The sequence below is a fragment of the Chenopodium album genome, chromosome 5 (genome assembly GCF_948465745.1).
Source record: "Chenopodium album chromosome 5, dcCheAlbu1.1, whole genome shotgun sequence".
Lineage (NCBI taxonomy): Eukaryota > Viridiplantae > Streptophyta > Magnoliopsida > Caryophyllales > Amaranthaceae > Chenopodium > Chenopodium album.
In genome coordinates, this window is record NC_137838.1 from 36,544,859 (window position 1) to 36,563,245 (window position 18,387).

The 18,387-nt window shown below is 39.2% G+C and overlaps 1 non-coding gene across 1 annotated transcript; it reads left to right on the forward strand.

Annotated features, from left to right (window-relative positions):
• The first annotated feature begins 18,048 nt into the window (after positions 1-18,048).
• LOC145633503 (small nucleolar RNA R71) lies at positions 18,049-18,155 on the forward strand. Its single transcript, XR_014112826.1, has one exon. It is a non-coding gene; the product is annotated as a small nucleolar RNA R71 (small nucleolar RNA).
• The last annotated feature ends 232 nt before the right edge of the window (positions 18,156-18,387 follow it).

An 18,387-nucleotide genomic window follows, 5' to 3' on the forward strand; every position in this document is an offset into this window, starting at 1 on the left:
GACGAAATTCATCAAAATTCGAGTGAGTTTGAAAAAAACTTACAAAGATCAGCGAACTAGATGAACAAAGCTTTGATTTGTAACAAATTTGAACGAATTTGGTTGAGAAACGAGCAAGAACAAGCAATTCGAAGTTTTTTTGCGGCGAACCTCGAAAAATTGAAGCAGTTGCAGCAACACGGGGAAGAAAGGGGATTTATACGAAAATCTCGAATGCAGCACCACACGACAGCTCGGCGACAGAGTGCAACGTATGGAGACAGAGCAAAATCGCGGCGCTAGAGACGTTGCAGCGGCGACAGAGCTCGAAGCCTCTTAGAGTGGTTATTTCAACCTCCTACAGCAAATTCGGGTTCCTTGTACGCCAGTTAGCCACTATAAGCAATTTGACATGATTTAGTAATCAGCTCGGTTACAATCGTATTAAGTTATCGACCTGATAAATGATCGTCTCACTTAGCTTAAAGCGCCTAAACATTGGCTCACTGCAAAGGCACCGACATAATGGTTCATAAACAACAGAAAGCACCGACATACTGGTTTACAATACAGAAGCGCCGACATACTGGTTCACAAGCAGCAAAGCGCCGACGCATTGGCATAGCAAAAGCAAAGTTCAAGCGAACTATAAAGGATCGACAAGTGTTGGTCTTCGGTGATACTCTTCAGAGTATTATCGCAACAAATGAGGATAGCTCCAGGCGAAGCAATCTTTGATCATGTTCCTTGGCTTGCGGAAGATGGTCACAAAGCGCTAGAAGGTCGTTTCGGGCGAAGCAATCTTCAATAAGCTTCTGTAGCTTGCGGAAGTCTATCACGGCTGCATTGGAGGCAGTTATAGGCGCAACAGTCTTCAGATGGCTTCCCCTAACTTGAGGAAGATCGTCAGAGCTTTTTGTTCTGAGACGCGTGGACATATCAACATCAAAATAGCAAGATGGCGTTCCTTAGCTTGTGGATAGTTGTCAACAGCAAAACAATAACAAATCGGTTACTCCAAGAGACATGTGCTCGACGGTGCAAGATACACGTTTCTTAACTCTTTTATCTATTTTAATAACGCTAGTTTGCAGGTATTGGCGTTACAAGAGTGATTTAGGATCGCAGAATGTTCTTAATCATTCTCCGTCCCTATTGCTACTTTGACTTTTGTTTTCGAAACTTGCATTTCTCCAAACTCAGTCAAAGTAGGGGCTTCTGTATAAAACCCATTTGTGTCTCCCCAAAACCAAACCCGGTGATGAGTACCTTTTAAGTCGAATAATAATCGAATGAAGTGAAAGTGTGAAAAGTCTAGTGTTGCGGTTCGTTTTTAATTCTCTTCTTTCTCTCTGTTTTCAAAAACCTATTTTATGAAAATAGATAATCCAATTTAGTTTGGTACATGGCAAGGGTCCAATATTGGTGTAGTTGGATCAGGTTAAAAAAGAGCTTTCCAACGATATATTATAAGCCAAATTCCTATGAATAATGAAGAAGTTATGGCCAAATTACTAAATTGGGTTCGGTTTGATTTTTATATGCGGCCCAATGATCTAGAGGAGGGCCTATTATGATTTATCATTCCTAATGTAATTAGGATTGATTATAGTTTTCTAGAATCTTCTAGAAGGTTCTTTTCAATCCTAATGTGATTAGCATTGATTATTGAATTTTAATAGTTTTATTTCGAATAAAAGAAGTGTTTTTCAGGAAATTACAGTTTTACCCTTCGTATGCTTAAATTTTATCAAAATATGAAAATGCGTGGAAAAACTGATTGCAGCGCCGCACTATAGGCTGTCGCCTGGCGACAAGCCTGGCGTCGCGGCGACACGACTGTCGCCTAGCGACAGGGGCGTGTTTGGCGACAGCGTCGTGTTTTATTCTCTTCAAAACTCTGATTCTTTTTTATCATAATCCGACTGATTTTTGTTATAAATAGCGTCCTTAAACCTCCGTTTTTAATTATCAATTCTCATCAACTCTAATAAACTCTCATCAAGAAATTCTTAATACTCTCTCTCTCTCTTTTCTAAACTAGCCTTTTCTTAAATACAAGTTCGAAGTTGCCTTCGCCCTAGACGTGAAAGGTTTGATTTCTGAGGGTTTGGTCCCAAATCTAGTCTAAACTTTCTTTTGATTCTTTCTTTCAATTATTTAATTTAATTCTTTGGTTTTAAGATTTTCCTTGAAGTTACTAACGTGTGTATTTTGTTATTAGAACGAGATACGAGGCATCCAAGTAAGTGCTTTAATTGCTTTATTGATATTATGATATAGAAATCATGTTTAGGATGTTATTTTGATTCCTAGTATCATGTTTAGGGTAACAACTAAAAATTCCTAATATCAAGTATGATTAAAAGAATGCTTCCTACTTTCTTTCCTAATATCATTTTAGTATCATGTTAGGGTTAAATCTTTGATCTTTGATGTTTAGTGACATGCTAGGGTTTGTTATTAATCTTGTCAGTATCATGCCTAGCATCTTGCTATTATTATGCTTTAATATGATTATTTTAATTATTATATTTATGATGATTATTATGTTGCTTGATTTTATTTATTGTTATTGCTTGATTACGCCATTTATGCATGTTTAAAGGGAATTGGTACTTGTAATCACGCTTAATAAGATAATTAAAATCTTTTTTAGGGTTAATTTTATTATAATTCAAGTGATCACCAGTAATAGATTTAATTTTTTGTGCATATTCAACCAACATAGATTAAACAGGTTTAGGGTAAACCTAGTGATTGCATGTTAGTCAGAAAGCACACATGAATACGAGAAGAATAAAGTAGAGGCCTATTATTAGGGAAGGTTCTTTCTCTTTTAGATTGAATTTGTACCTTCATCCCCTAACTTCCAGTTTTGGTTCTAGACCTATTGGAGTTAACGATCTCCGGGATCGTTAAGGGGTGTAACCTTCACCCTATGAACGATTTACAAGTTCCTAAATCTTGTTGGTGACTCTTTTGCTCTAGCTTCCTTTTCTTTGGACTTCACCGTAATTTAGTGTATGATTACAGTGGGGTTCAAGTTTGGGGTAATGCTAGAAATATTCCTTACAGTATGGCAAGCATTTGGTAATTACGTTGTTCTTTTGTGTTGTATACTAGTTTTTTTCGATAAAAAATACATACACCAAAAAGGTACTTTTAATTAAAATAGTAATATATTTATATATAATTCTTGTAGCCCATAGATTTTGCATACGGTGAGGATCTTTCCCTCGTTTCTAGAGATGGAAGAAAAGGTGATAGTGGAAAAAGGGTGAAAGTGGAAGTGGGGTGTTAGACACTTCCCGGATGAGTAACTGTAGACACCCATTTGTGTCTTCCCAAAACCAAACTCAGTGATGAAATACCTTCCACGTCATTTGATTATCGAACATAGCGAAAGTGTGGAAAGTCTGGTGATGAGGATGTTTTTATTAAAATACCTCTTCTTTCTGTTTTTGAAAATATTTCTTTTCTTACACTATTTATGAAAAAAGTTTATTCTAGTTTATTTTGGTCCATAATATTGGTCCAATAATAGTGTAGTTGGATGGGGTTTGAAAATACCTTTCCAACGATATATTATAAGCTCTATTCCGATGAATAATGAGGAATTTATGGCCAAAATACTAAATTGGGCCCGGTTTGGTTCATACATACGGCCCAATGATCTAGAGGAGGGCCGATTATTAATTATCATTTCTAAAGCTATTAGGATTGATTATATTCTTCTAGAATACTCTAGAAGGTTCTCTTAAATCCTAAAGGAGTTAGGATTGATAATTATGTTACAAAGAGTTTGAAATTTAATAAATCTACTCCTTTTAAGAATCCTTGTTTTGTACGAGATAGAATATGTTAAGATATTATGTTTCAAAGAGTTTGAAATTTAATCTTTATCCAAATATTATATGGTTGGATAGATATTGAAATTATCATTCCAATGATATATTATAATATTAATTCCGAGCTATAACGAAAAAGATATGAAAGAAATACAAAACCCTATCCATAACTGACACCCTTCCACTATTTCAGCCATATCTTTTTATCTACATAAGATTTTAATTTGATTCCAATTGGGTTGGAAAGAAGACTTCAAGGGATTTTCAATGACATATTATATGACTTATTTAGACTATTGGATCAAAAGACATTATAAAAAAAAATATGCAAAAACAGTCTTGCAGCGCCGGACGATAGGTCTGTCGCGCAGCGATAGAGGCTGTTGTGGCGACAGCGGCATGTTTTATTCCTCTTCGAAAGCCGATTATTTTTTATCAAATCCGGATTGTTTTCGTTATGAATAGATTCCTTAGACCTTCGTTTTTAATCATCAATTATCATCAATTCTCCATCTAATTCTTCTCTCTCTAAGCTAAAGATTATTCTCTCTCTCTCTTTTTCTAAACCAACCCTTTTCACAAACAAAATTCCGCACTCACAAGATCAAGAAACACCTAACATAATTCGAAGTTGCCTTCGCCCTAGACGTGATAGGTTTGATATTTCTAAGGGTTTGGTCCCAAATCTCTATTTCAATTATTTAATTTAATTGTTTTGATTTTATTTTTTCCTTGTGTTTATTTTGTTATTAAAAAGAGATATGAGACATCCAAGTAAGTGCTTTATTTGATTTATTGATATTTTGATATAGAAATCATGTTTAGGGTAACAACTAAAAATTTCTAATATCAAGTATGATTAAAACAATGCTTCCTATTTTCTTCCCTAATAGCATGTTAGTATCATGTTAGGGCTAAAGCTTTGATTTTTAATGTTTAGTTACATGCTACGATTTGTTATTAATATTTTTAGTATCATGCCTTGGATCTTGCTATTAATATTATGCTTTATGTTAACATGATTATTTTTATTATAATTGTAATTATGAGTATAATTATTGTTATTATGATTATTATTACGTTGCTTGATATATTTATTGTTATTGCTTGATCACGCCTTTTATGCATGTTTACAGGGAATTTTTACTTGTAATCACGCTTAATAAGATAATTAATAATCTTGTTTGGGTTAATATGGTTATAAATCAAGTGATCACCAACAATAGATTTATTTGTGCATTAATATTCAATCAACATAGATGAACAAGTTTAGGGTCATCCTATTGATTGCATGTTAGTCAGAAAGCGCACATGAATATGAGAAGAATAAAGTAGATGCCTATTATTAGGGCATGTTCTTTCTCTTTTAGATTGGATTTGTACCTTCATCCCCGAACTTTCAGTCTTGGTTCCATACCTATTGGAGTTAACGATCTTCTGGATCGTTAAGGGGTGTAACCTTTACCTTATGGACGATTTACTAGTTCCTAAAACTTGTTGGCGACTCTTTTGCTCTAGCTTCCTTCCCTTTGGACGTCACCATGCTTAAGTGTATGATCACAGTGGGGTTCAAGTTTGGGGTAATGCTTGAAATATTCCCTACAATTTTTGGCGACTACACTGGAGAGGATTTCTATTTTAATTCCTGTAATTTATTTCGGCAATGATTTAGAATGAGTGGATGGAGTTCAAAAGTTCTAAGTATTTCATGTGCGTAATTTTGATTAACATTATTGTCATATGAATAAAAAAAAGTTCTCATTGGAAAGACCATCCGTAATGAGTAAAAATCATAAGATTTTTACACGTAGGAAATTTCTGGAATATCTTTCACAAATAGAATCAAAATAATGCTGCGAAAAACTGGAAAATTCTAAGAACACCGAAAGCTGCTAAGGTATGTAGGAACTGGCGTCTAGAGAACAGAGCCTGTCGCCAAAGATATGGCTTTGTCTCCAAGCGAAAGGGCTTATATCCCGGCAATAGTCCCTGTTGGCTTGCGCTGCGTTCTTCCAATACCGAGCCAGAAATATGTGTGCTTATTTCGACCAGTTCTAGCACTGTTGGCTATATTTCACTTCCTAATTGAGTTTTTCTCACTTTTCTGAAACCCATATGTGTTCTACATATGGACAGAACCCTCTGGGAATTCATGCTCCTTCTACCTGATTGAATCTATCTTTCTATACGCGTAAACCACACCGTTGCAGAATACGCGCAGCGTGACACGAGATTTACCGCCGTGTCACGGGAATTTTTGCCGTGACACGGTGTACAATGTCGTGTCGCAGTGCCCACGCGTTTTATTTTTTTTATCCTTTTCCTATTTTTATCCGGATTTTTATTGTTTTATCTTCACCGTTTATCTTTTAATTATGTTTTTCGAGAGTTTCATTCCTAATAAAATTCTCAATTTTTTTTATTATTAATATTTTTTTTAAATTTATTATTTTTTTTATTTATTTTTATTACTTTATTCTTATTTCTTTTTATCATTATTATTTATTATTTTATTTTGTTATTTACTCGTATTTCTATATTATTATTATTATTTTTTTTTTCTTTCTTTGGGGAAGTTGTAAACCTTGTCCCATTTCCATACTTATTTATTTTCGAGGAGTTGTAAAACTTATCCCTTTTTTCTTTTCTTTTTATCTCTTTTTTCTTTTGGGGAAGGTCGGAACCCTCCACTTACGTTTTTTTTCGCGTCATTAACAAATACACAATCACACACAATGAGTCTCAAACACACACTAATAAATACATAAACTGTGAATAATGTATAAAATGAGTCATGATGCATCAGTAGTGTTAAGTGTCACCAACTAAAGTACAAATAAAGACCCTCGGTAAAAAATCTGTAGAATTAGAAGAGTGAGGATCAGTGTCATCTCCAACCTGTGAATACGGGAGCGGTCAGCCAAAGAGTCCCGCCATCATCCGGGTACGAGGAGTAGTATCCCTACTAGTCCCTGAACTCCAGTAGTAGTGAAACTCAAAGCAGGACCCGTCCAACTAGCAAACGGTGTAGACTAACTCCAAGAGGTAGGAAGCATCGGTGGAGGCATCGTCCCGTACACTTGAAATGAAAACAAGCCTGACATCAGTGGAGGAAGCGCCCCAGACGATGGAGCTGAGTATAAGCCATGATGCACAGGTATGATAACTGGCCTGAACTCAGGCTGTGAAGACTGTAAAAACGACTATCGCTGCCACTGACCCTGAAAGTGCTAGAACGGCTGGGATGGCTGAGGCTGCTGCCATTAAGCCTCCTAAAACGACTGAGAAAGCTGAGGCTCCCGTTGAGACTGAGAATGCCGATGAACCTCAGGAGATCGTCTACCACGACTATGCTCTCCCTCGTCCGAGTCTCTATGCGTCGAGCGCGAGCGGGACCTCCGTCGCTTCTGAAAGACAAAAAATCAAAAGATGTCAATAGTGTGAAATAGAACAAATGGTAAAAATGAGAAAAAGTTAACATACGTTAAGAAGATCGCTAGAACCGCCCCGACAACTCTCACCACGCCGAAGCTTAATGATGCAGTAATTCAAAGCGTAAACCAGCTTCATGAATCCCATCATCTGCGGGCGGGTAGGCTGAGAACAAAGCAAAGAAAAAATCAGTTTCAAGCGGTATTAAAAGGGATTAATAATGTATCAAAAGCTTACCGGCTCAAAAACATCAGGCAAAGACTCTGGCGCGTCAGCAATATGGTCCTCAATAATACCGATCGGCCCCGGGTAGCGTACCGATGGAGGTGGGATCTCAATCCTCCCCACACGGCGAACAATCGTCTGAAAATACGATTGAATAATCAGGTTATTCGACGGTTTAAACAGAGACTAGCAACAAACTTCTCAAAAGAAATCATACCTCAGGAAGACGGGGTGGAGGAGCCAAGGAGGGAAGCAAGTCATGCGCATAATCGCCCTCCTTACGCACAAGCTCCTGCCAAGGAAAATGGTAGCACTCTCCTCTGTTTATCAACTCCCTAAGCAAGCGTGAGTCCAGCATCGACTCCGGTGGAGACAAGGGCTCCACAAAGCGATCACTACTGTGTTGACAAACGATATGATCCCCCAGATACCAGACAAAGCGTCCAGTACCAATAAAAATAGTGCTGTGCGCCGAAAGCTGCAAGGCCTCGAGAAGATTAGTCATCCCAGCCTAAGGCTGATACATGATATCAATAACAACCTTAAAATCACATAAAGTTGCAATAAAATGCCGAAAATAACGTAAGGATAGAAAATAATGGGCTACAAAAGTAATTCTTACACCAACAGAAGAGGTGCCTTGGTGTAGTTGCCCGCGTAACGTAGGGACAGACTCCACTCGTGACTCGCCTCAGTCACGCCAGCTGGCTCCGACACAGAAGTCATGGACCGCTCCACGACGCCGTCAAGGGGCCAATCTTGGAAAGTACTCATAAAACCATAGCTGCAATTAAAAGTAATCTTTGAGTACATGAGTCGAACAAATTAAAACTAAACAAGAAGAGCAAGATTGTCACCTCTACGACTCTCCATAAACCATAGACAGTGACAGGGGCCTGGTCGTTCAGCTGCCTACAGCCATGACATAACGACAAGAGAAGATCGACACATCCAAGGCTGGCCCAGCTAAAGGATCCTATCTCATTGACCCTGAGCAAAGAAGGAAGGTAGCAAACGAGCGCACACGAACTCCTATCAGGAGAAAGAGTCATGGAAATGAGAATCAAAATGAAGATCCGCACTCGCTACTCAGGTGATGTCTCATCCATGTCAAAACCATGGGCAAGTAGAGAAGGCAACTCTGATCGCCTTCTCCTAGGACCACCTCGAGACACCGGCTGAGACCTGATGTGCTGAACGATCGGACCTAACAAATTGGTTACCTTAGCCGCCCCCAAGAAAGATCAGACATCTGCTGTACGACCCAGTCGGTGAACCGTAGACCACTGATCATGCTAAAATCCAGAGGGGTCACTGTTATCTCCCCCCAAGCAAAGTGAAAAGTGTTGGTAGTATCCCTAAAATACTCCAACAACGCGCGAATGACCGTCGCGCCACAACCCTGGGGGCTGCGAAACCCTACGATCGCCGAATAAAAATCTACTAAACCAGTAGATTCCCACAAGGCATTCGTAACAGGCCATCGACTATGCCGACAAGTAGACGGTGAGCAACGTAGTTCTCATGGCAGAAAACCAACTCATCTGACGACCACGAAGGTGAAACCCACATGCCCCTACTCGAAGAAGGACGAGGCTCCACCTCTAGGGAATCGTCGTCCATGCCCTCAGGAAATGTGGGAGTGTCTTCCCGAAAAGCCTGACACCGACCACGAGTTGAAAGATCGCGATCCCATTGTCTAGGCATGTTATTACAGAAATTAAAATCTATATGCTTAGCATCATTTCCTAAGTTATTTGTTATTTATTCCAAACAACTTAACGGTTATTTCAAGTTGCATTTTCTATTATACGCTAAATTTTTACCTCAATGCTAAAAATTAGCAAAATAATGGAATTGTTTCTAGTATTTAGTTTCTCCTTGACGAACTAATACTATGTTCTCTTAATTGCATGATATTATGTTCTTTATGACAATGTAGTACATACACAAAACAAAACATGTTTCAAAATTGCACAAAAACAATAGATCAACACATCATGGCATATTTTACGAAATCTACAACCAATATATCATCATTTCAAGTGCAAAAGAACAACATGAACAACAAGAACACCATTTCACACAAGTAGTACCAAAAAATGGTGATTTGCTCAATTCTTCACCAAATCACGCAATTTTTGTCTCAAATCGCTCACAAACACACATACATACATATACAAGCTAATTCATGGCAAAAATTTCAACATAAAACCTCAAAATCAAAAATCCCGAAATTGATTTTTCAAGGGTTTTTACATGCAATTACTCACTTGAAGAAAAATTCGAGACAAAAATCAAAGAAAACTTACATGGATCCTTGTGGAGAATAAAAAATGAAGAAAATAGCAAAAAATTAGAGCAAAATTGATGAGTATTTGAGCTCCAAAGCTCGAAAAACCGTGAAGACAGCAGTAACAGCCGCCGCGACACAGTTAGCCAAATCCGTGACACGGTGTTCAAGGCCCGTGTCATGGTGAATCTGGACGTGTCGGAGCTCCAGAGCAGTAATGTTGAAAAAAAAGTACAAAACAGCAACAGGACCGCCGTGTTACAGTGACAGAAATCGTGGCACGGTGAGGGCGGTTGTGAGCCGATGTAGCCCCGCCGTGGCTGGGTAAACTGAGCAATTTAAAAAAAAATGGAGAAGAGAAAGAGCAGCTCGAATGGTGAAGAGCAGCTCGAATTTAAAGAAAAAAAGTGAAGAAGAAAGAAAATGGCGAAAATGGTGAAGAGCAGCTCGAATTTAAAGAAAAAAAGTGACAGTTACGCGACTCTGTTCCGTTGCACGTTTTCCGTTACCGAGTTACGGTGTAAACGCGCGTGGCGTGGAGTTTTGCACGTGGCGCGTGGGAATTGTGAGCAAAAAAAAAAAAAAAAAAAGAGAAAAAAAATCCCGCGACACGGGAAATGCACCGTTTGACGGGATTGGTTCACTGTGTCGCGGGACATTTCCACTTGGCGTGGTGACCATTTTACTGTCCTGCACACTCCTTGAAGCTGTCAGCGAATATTCTTGGGATTTTGACCAAAATTGCACGATTTTCCGCACTAATTGGACCGTTAGTTTTTCAGTAAAATTACGCGGAAAATTCTAACTGACATTTAAAGGGTATTGACAGGGTAAAGTCGTATCCCCTAATCAAAAATAATTCCTAAGTCCTCTAACTAAAGTAGATAGGGAAGTAGGGTCGATCTCCACAGGGAAACAAGTCTTTTTACTCCTAATTAATTATAATAATCTAAATTATCTAAGTAACCAATATTAATATTTGAATAAGAGACTAAACTACTAAGATTGAGAATAGAGAGAAAACAATATATGAAAGGATCTAGGGCATAGGTTCACCAATAAATAATATTCAAGAGTAGAATATAATAATCATTCATCAATGCATATATTAATCAGATTATAAAGGGCTTTCGCTACGTATTATAATCACACAACTAATTTACCGGTATTAAATCTCATCTTTCGAATCTCGACCTAACCATTTATAAATTAACCTGCCTATTGAAACTAGACCTAAACATCAATCCCATATGTCGAATCTCGAATCAATATTGTTAAACTCATGTATAAAAGATCTGCGCAAATCTAGTCACAGAGCATTAAACCAATCAATAGGAAATTAATCTAGCATTGATAATTAACAACAATATATTACCCCTTCATATTATTTATGGATCCCCATAAACCCTAGAAATAAAACAACTCACACATAGTAGAAATTAAACTAATCAAAGCAATAAAGCAAGACATGATAAAAAGAATAAAATAAATCACTGAGATTAAGAGAATAGAAATCGTTACCAAAGTAAATCTGGAATCAAGAGTAGAATTAAGAACAAAGGTTTAGAGAGAGAATTCTAAGAGAACAATTAAGAGAGTAAAGAAAGAGTAAAAAGGAGAAGAAGAGATACTAAAATCGTATTACGGAGGAGTATTTATACTTCGTACAAAAATCCTAAACTAAAACAAATTAAAACAACATTAAGCGTCAACTAATAAAAACACGCGCCCGATCGGGCGCGCCTTTTTTGCTCCCTAATACTAAACTCGCGCCCGGCCGGGCGCGTCACCGGGCGCTAGCCTAAGCTTCTCCCGCCCGATCGGGCGCGCCTCCGCGCGCCAGCCTCTTTGGCCGAGCGGCTCATTTGGGCCACTATTTGGATTTCGATTGGGCTCTAATTCTTCGGGTCAATCTGGGTTTCCTCTTCCGGTCTTGAATACTCGGTCCAAATGACCCGGTATCGCCTATACCGAGCCCTTAATCACTGGTTCGATGGCTCTAACCGGTCCTGGGCTATAAAATCTGGTCGTGTTTCTCCAATGCTCCTGATTGCTCCAAAATATCTCGGGAAAATACTTCAAAAGCATAAATCCCTGAAAAAGTCAACCAAATCTACAAAAACACTAGAAAACACCAATTAGTAATAAAAGTGGCTCTAAAGAGCAAAAAACACTACTAATTATGACCAAGGGACGGGGGTAAAATACTGTATAAAATAGCCACATCAAACTCCCCCAAGCCAAACCTTTTCTTGTCCCTAAGCAAAGATCTCATCAATGAATCAATAAATATGCTTCACCCCAAAAAGTAAAAATCAAGCACGAACGATTCAGGGTAAATCAAATGCACATGCTTCAGAGTCAACCAATCAAATCCATCCAATTACCTTTCTTCCCTAACAATTGTCAAACAGAGCAAACCACAAGAGCATATAGAATTCAAGACTAGAGCTCACACACTCAACTCTCATTTATGTGGCGAGTAAAAGATGTACTCGATCGCTCTCCATCCAACCCCCCTTTATGTGAACAATGCCCTCCCAACTCACACTCTCGTGTGTATAAAACAATGAACGCTCAATCCTACTAGTCGACTCGAAATATGCCAAATCATTACTTGCATTGATAAACAAAACTTTCACATTCATACAATTCTATGCACAAAGGTCGGAAGGTCTTTAAAGCTTGTAATGTAAGGCTAGGGTAAAGGGTAGGATAAATTTCAGAATAAGTGAGAGAAAAGCTATGCTTAAAGGAGCCATATCTTAATAAAACCCGTGATCAAAATAAATAGTGATCATACATCTCCTACATAACCAGCTCTAACATCAACCAAATATACTCCAATCATAATAAATAAACCCAACTCTTACAATTTCACTCGTAAAATATAATAATGAGGAAGTAGAGTGAGTAAACTAACTTTATTTTCCATACTTGAATATTTTATATTGAAACTCTATTATTTTTCTTTTGATCAACCTCCAACTAGAACATTTTAACATTTTTTTCTTTTGAAGTTCACTTATTTTTTTTCTTGAACTTCTCTTTTTTTTTTCTTCATAATATCATGCTTTATTTTTTTCATGAAAATATAACTCTCAAACTCATCAAAAATAAACATGATCAATAACAAAACAACTTCTCAAATCCCACCCAATTTTGCAAGTAATAAGCACACCACAAACTCCCTCACCTGACTTACTAATAGCTCCCCCAAGCCAAGCTTGGGACTAGTAACCAATGGGGCAAAATAGGCTTATAATGCGGCTAATAAACAACTAAAGGTCAAGGCAACAACATGGGTAGCAAGAAGGGAACAAATGTATCTACAATATCTGGAGGCTACCTAAAAGAACAAATGCCTTCGTCCTCCACAATGTGCATAATAATGAATCATATAAATATTACTAATAGTTGAAAACCAATACTCAAATTCATTGACATACCAGGAACTATGGAACTATCACACATTCCTTACCAAATCAACTAGTCAAGCACTATATTCACAAGTAGTTGGACAAAATTGACGCATGTAAAGGTTTCAAGGGAATCAAACATCAAATCATGCTTGATCATTGGAAGCATAGGGATGTTTGAGAAAATCATGATCAAGTAAGGGGCATAGGGAAGCATAATTTATAATTCATTGGAACGTATTTTTGAATTTTTTTATTTTTAAATTTTTTTGTATTTTTATATATATAAGAAAGAAATAAAACTAACCTAGAAAGCAAGAAATCTAACCTAAGAAAACACACCAAAAATAAAAGAAAAGAGAAAAGGAAATATACGAAACCAAAATCTCTCCCAAGCCAGAATCAGACAATGTCCTCATTGGCTCGGGAACTAGCCCAGCATAGCTAGTCCTCATCATCGAGCCGAAACCCACACCTCCACTGCCACCTGCACCACTACACCAGAAGAGCTACCACCAAAATAATCAGCGTGAAAACTCCCTCCCCCCGCCGGTCCCCCGAAAGGAATGTCCTGGCCGTAACCGAAGAAAGAGGAATAATCAGTGTAAATACCACGGGCAGTGGGATCCCTATCTGATCCCTGGGGTGGAGGCTGAAACCAGTCAGGGTGAATAGCGTCGTCGGGAATGTTGCCCCGACGAGCATAATCATCGTATATAGGGTAGAGAGCTCTACCCTGGTTCCTCTCTAGGTACCCTAACCTCTGGTTTATGGAGCCTACCATCCTCCTAAGGTCAGTATGTGAATGCTCGATACGTCCTAGGGCCTGACCTATACTCTGAAGATCCCAAACTGGGTCAGAGTCAACATGAGGGAGGGAGTGGGACATACGAGGTGGAGAGAAAGCCACCTCGGGCTGAGGCTGGGGTGGTGGAACTGGTGGTGGTGGTGCTTGCCCCCTAGCGTTGGCAACTAAAACATCATAAGTGTAAGAAGGTTGCCTTAGGGGAAAGGCGGTCAAGTCAGGACTGGATAGGGGAAAAATGGGCAAAGATTGCTCGCTCCCAGTCCGAATTCACCAAAAGGGTGTCTGCTCGCTATCCGGTCTAACCCACCCCACATCCTCAAAATACCTAGCAGTCATGTAGGTATCTGGTCCACAAAACGGATAGGAGTCTTGTAAGTGGTGCTGGCTGTGGCATGCCTACTCAAATGGTGAACTATAAACCTACCTATGTTCAATTTCCCGTACCCGTACACATAATGTCCTATGACAGCTAGTTCGTTAGATTGAGCATTATGAGGCTCGACCCTACCTAAAAAACACAAACCCGCAAATCTTTGCCAGATTTTTGGGACAGGGTGGTGAATAGGTTTGGTACTAGCATGTTGGGGGTCTGGGGTAGGCAAACCAGTCAAAGCGTAATATAAGTCACCCATTTTATAGTCCGCATGCCACTGGTGAGATAAATCAGAATTTAATTAAAAAAATTTACAAAATTCTACAAAAGTTAAACTAATATTTCTATTGTTTAACCTGAAAAATAAATTTGGCCCATTTCTACTACTAACAACATGGAAAGTGGACAGGAATTCACAAGTAAGTTCACGATATGTAGGATAGTGCATATCAACAAATTTTCACATGCCAATGTCATTCAAAAATCGTTTTACAAAATCATACAAACCAAATGATTCTAGGGTATGTTGGTCTAACCACCGAGAAGGAATTACCTCACGACCGATTAAGTGCTCTAGGCGTTCCTTTTGCTCTCGGCTCACAATTCGGATCGTCGGCCAGTACGGGAGTTGCAAGTCTGGGTCGTTTTCCTCCCTCGAACTGGAGCTCCTACAAAAAATGGACCTAGCCCTCTTTGAAGCCATGTTTATGAAATGGGTTTGAAAATTTATTGAATTAAATCTGAAAAATTTGTATATGGAAGTGTAGAGGATGAAGAGAGGATCACAAATATGCAAAGAGTTTTGAATTTGGGTAAGAAATGAAGAAGAAATCTTAGAGAGAAGGTAGAGAGAATTTGAGTTTTAGAGAGAGAAAGTAATGAAGGAAAGAAGGGTTAAATGAAAAAAAACGAAGGAGGAAGAAGAATAGAAGTGTCGGGCATCTCGCGCCCGGTCGGGCGGTGTGTCGCCCGATCGGGCGATCTAATTTAATATATGTTCGAGCTATCGCGCCCGGTCGGGCGATCTAAATTGTGATTTTTTCCTAAATCACGCGCCCGGTCGGGCGCCCATCGCCCGGTCGGGCGATCTATTTGGTCAGATTTTCTCATGGTCTCGCGCCCGGTTGGGCGATCTGTAGCTTCAAATTTTTGCCCGATCGGGCAGACAATTTAGTCCGTACACGACATATTTTGTGCCCGGTCGGGCGCCACTCGCTCGGTCGGGCGCCACTCGCCCGGTCGGGCGAAATTACTCTATTTTTAGACCTTGCTCTCGCGCCCGGTCGGGCGAGCATCGCCTGATCGGGCCCGAGACTAAATCGTCCAAGTACTATTTTCTTCTTTTCTCCAAAAATTGGCTAACTCTTTTTCTTCAAACCTGTACAAACACTTATAAAACTCATGAAATTCCCTCATCTCTCCTCTAATAAGAAAAAGGAAATAAAAACTAGTCTAAAAAACATAAAAATACGGGTTGCCTCCCGCAAAGCGCTGGTTTATCTAGGTCCCGCACGACCTTCTTACCAAGAACAATATTTAGGACCCTTGGCCTAACGCTTGATCGGGTGGTTTCTCACCCGGTCTAGCGGTGTTCAGGCTGCGATGCGGCTTCCTGACATACCCTGTGGGACGCGAAATCACCTTATCTGGTGGATCCTCCTCGACTTGGACTGGGGGATCTTCAATGCTACGCACTAAAAACCCTTCTTCGATCGAATGTTGCTTCAAATTTTCATTGCGTTCTACACTTGCAACTCGATCTAGAGGAACACTTACCGTAGGCTCTATTCGCACAACTTGCTCGATCAGTTTCACCTGTTCATCCTCGAAACCAACACCAAAATTGTAGAGTGCTCTTTCTATTGCATCGACTTCCTTCTGCCATTTGTCTATCTCATCTAAAAAGGATGCAACACAAGATACCGCCTCCATGGGATCTTTTTCAAGAGCTTGGGGCTTGTTAGAATAATTTACAACCACATTAACACTGAAACATTTCTCCTCAGTCATGGAGCTTTTAGGGGCATTATTCAGATTAAAAACAACTTTATCATCCCCTACTGATAATGTTAACTTACCACTTCTTACATCTATGACTGCTCCTGCAGTGTTTAGGAATGGTCTACCCAAAATAATTGGGGTTTGCATATCCTCAGCCATATCAAGAACAACAAAATCTACAGGTATATAAAATTTACCTTCTCCAACGGGGACATCCTCTAAAACACCTAGGGGGTATTTGAAAGAACGGTCGGCCATTTACAGAGTTATATTGGTAGCTTTTAATTTACCCATATTCAACTTAGAACACACAGATAATGGAATGACACTAACGCTAGCACCCAAATCACATAATGCATTATCAATCAAGAGATTTCCAATATGACAAGGGATAGAAAAACTACCCGGATCTTTTAATTTAGGTGGAGACTTATTTTGAAGTACGGCACTACACTCTGCAGTGAAAGCTACTGTCTCTACCTCACTAATACCTTTTTCTCGTCAATATTTCTTTCATAAATTTTGTATACGAGGGGATTTGTGTGATCAATTCAGTAAAGGGAACTGTTACCTTCAAATCTTTTACCACCTCCAGGAACTTACCAAGCTGCTTATCCAAGTTTGTCTTCAATTGACGATTGGGGAAAGGAAGTTTGATAATTGGCTTTCGAGCATTATTAATCTTGTCTGGAGTAGCCACCTTCTCGAGAGTTGTACCCTGCAATGTAGAATTAGATATGTTAATATTATCCTTTAGCCCTACAGGGCTATCAACTACATTGTTTGGTTTAACGGAATCAAGATTAGCATTATTTAATAAAATAGGTTCATCAACTCTGGGCATAGAGGGCCCTTCACAGTTTGATCCGCTCCTTAGAGTAATTGCAAATGCTTGATCCGTAGGCCGGGTTGGCTATGCCGGCAGAGCTCCCTGTTGGCGGGCTTGTAGAGTAGCGGAGAGTTGCGTAATTTGATTATCTACAATTTTATTATGCGCTAGAATTTGATCAATTGTCGCATCTATGCTCTCCATGTGCTTTTGCATATTAGCCAACATTGCTCTAATTTCCACCAGAGAAGGGTCAGAAGATGAGGAGGGTTGTTGTGGTTGGTTCTTCTGGCTAGCATTGGGATGATAATATTTCTGCTGCTGTTGCTGCGGCGCCTGTGGTTCTTGTGGTGGTGGATTTTGAACATTAGTGCTCCGGTAGGAAAGGTATGGATGATTCCGATACCCAGGATTGTAAGTGTTGGAGTATGGGTTATTCTGCCTATAAGCTTGGAAGGCATTAACTTGCTCCACGGAACTCCTGCAATCCTGTTCCCAATGACCTACAATACCACAATTTTCACAGAAAGCCTCATTAGAATTATTATTAATCGCAGAAACATTGGCTACATTAAGAGTGCTCAGATTATCTATTTTTTGGCAAATAGAGGTTAGTTGAGCTTACAAAAAGGATACAGAGTCGACACTATGCTTCCCCTTGTTAGCAAATCCTCTAGGGTTCCCATATTGGGAATGGTGTATCGCCATGTCTTCAATAACCTGACATGCATCATCAACATCAAGATTCATAAATCTCCCACTAGCTGCAGAGTCTAAAATTATTCGTGAAGAATTTCTAAGGCCATTATAAAAGGCTTGGATTAACTGCCATTGCGCTAAATTATGGTGAGGGCAATCTCTTTGTAGATCTTTGAACCTCTCCCAAGCCTCATATAAAGATTCATCGGCTTCTTAGGCAAAGTTCTGGATCGCACTCCGTAGTACGGCTGTTCTCTTTGCAGGATAATACTTGTTATAGAAATTCAAAACAAGAGTTTCCTAGTCAGTTATACCAAGTGTAGTTCTATTTAAGCCATTAAACCACAATTTAGCTTTTCCAGTTAAAGAGAAGGGAAAGAGAATCTCCCTGATTTGGTCTTGAGTGACCCCGACTTGCCTGATGGTGTTGCAATATTGACAATAGTCGGCAATGTGAAGATTCAGGTCTTCACCCTTG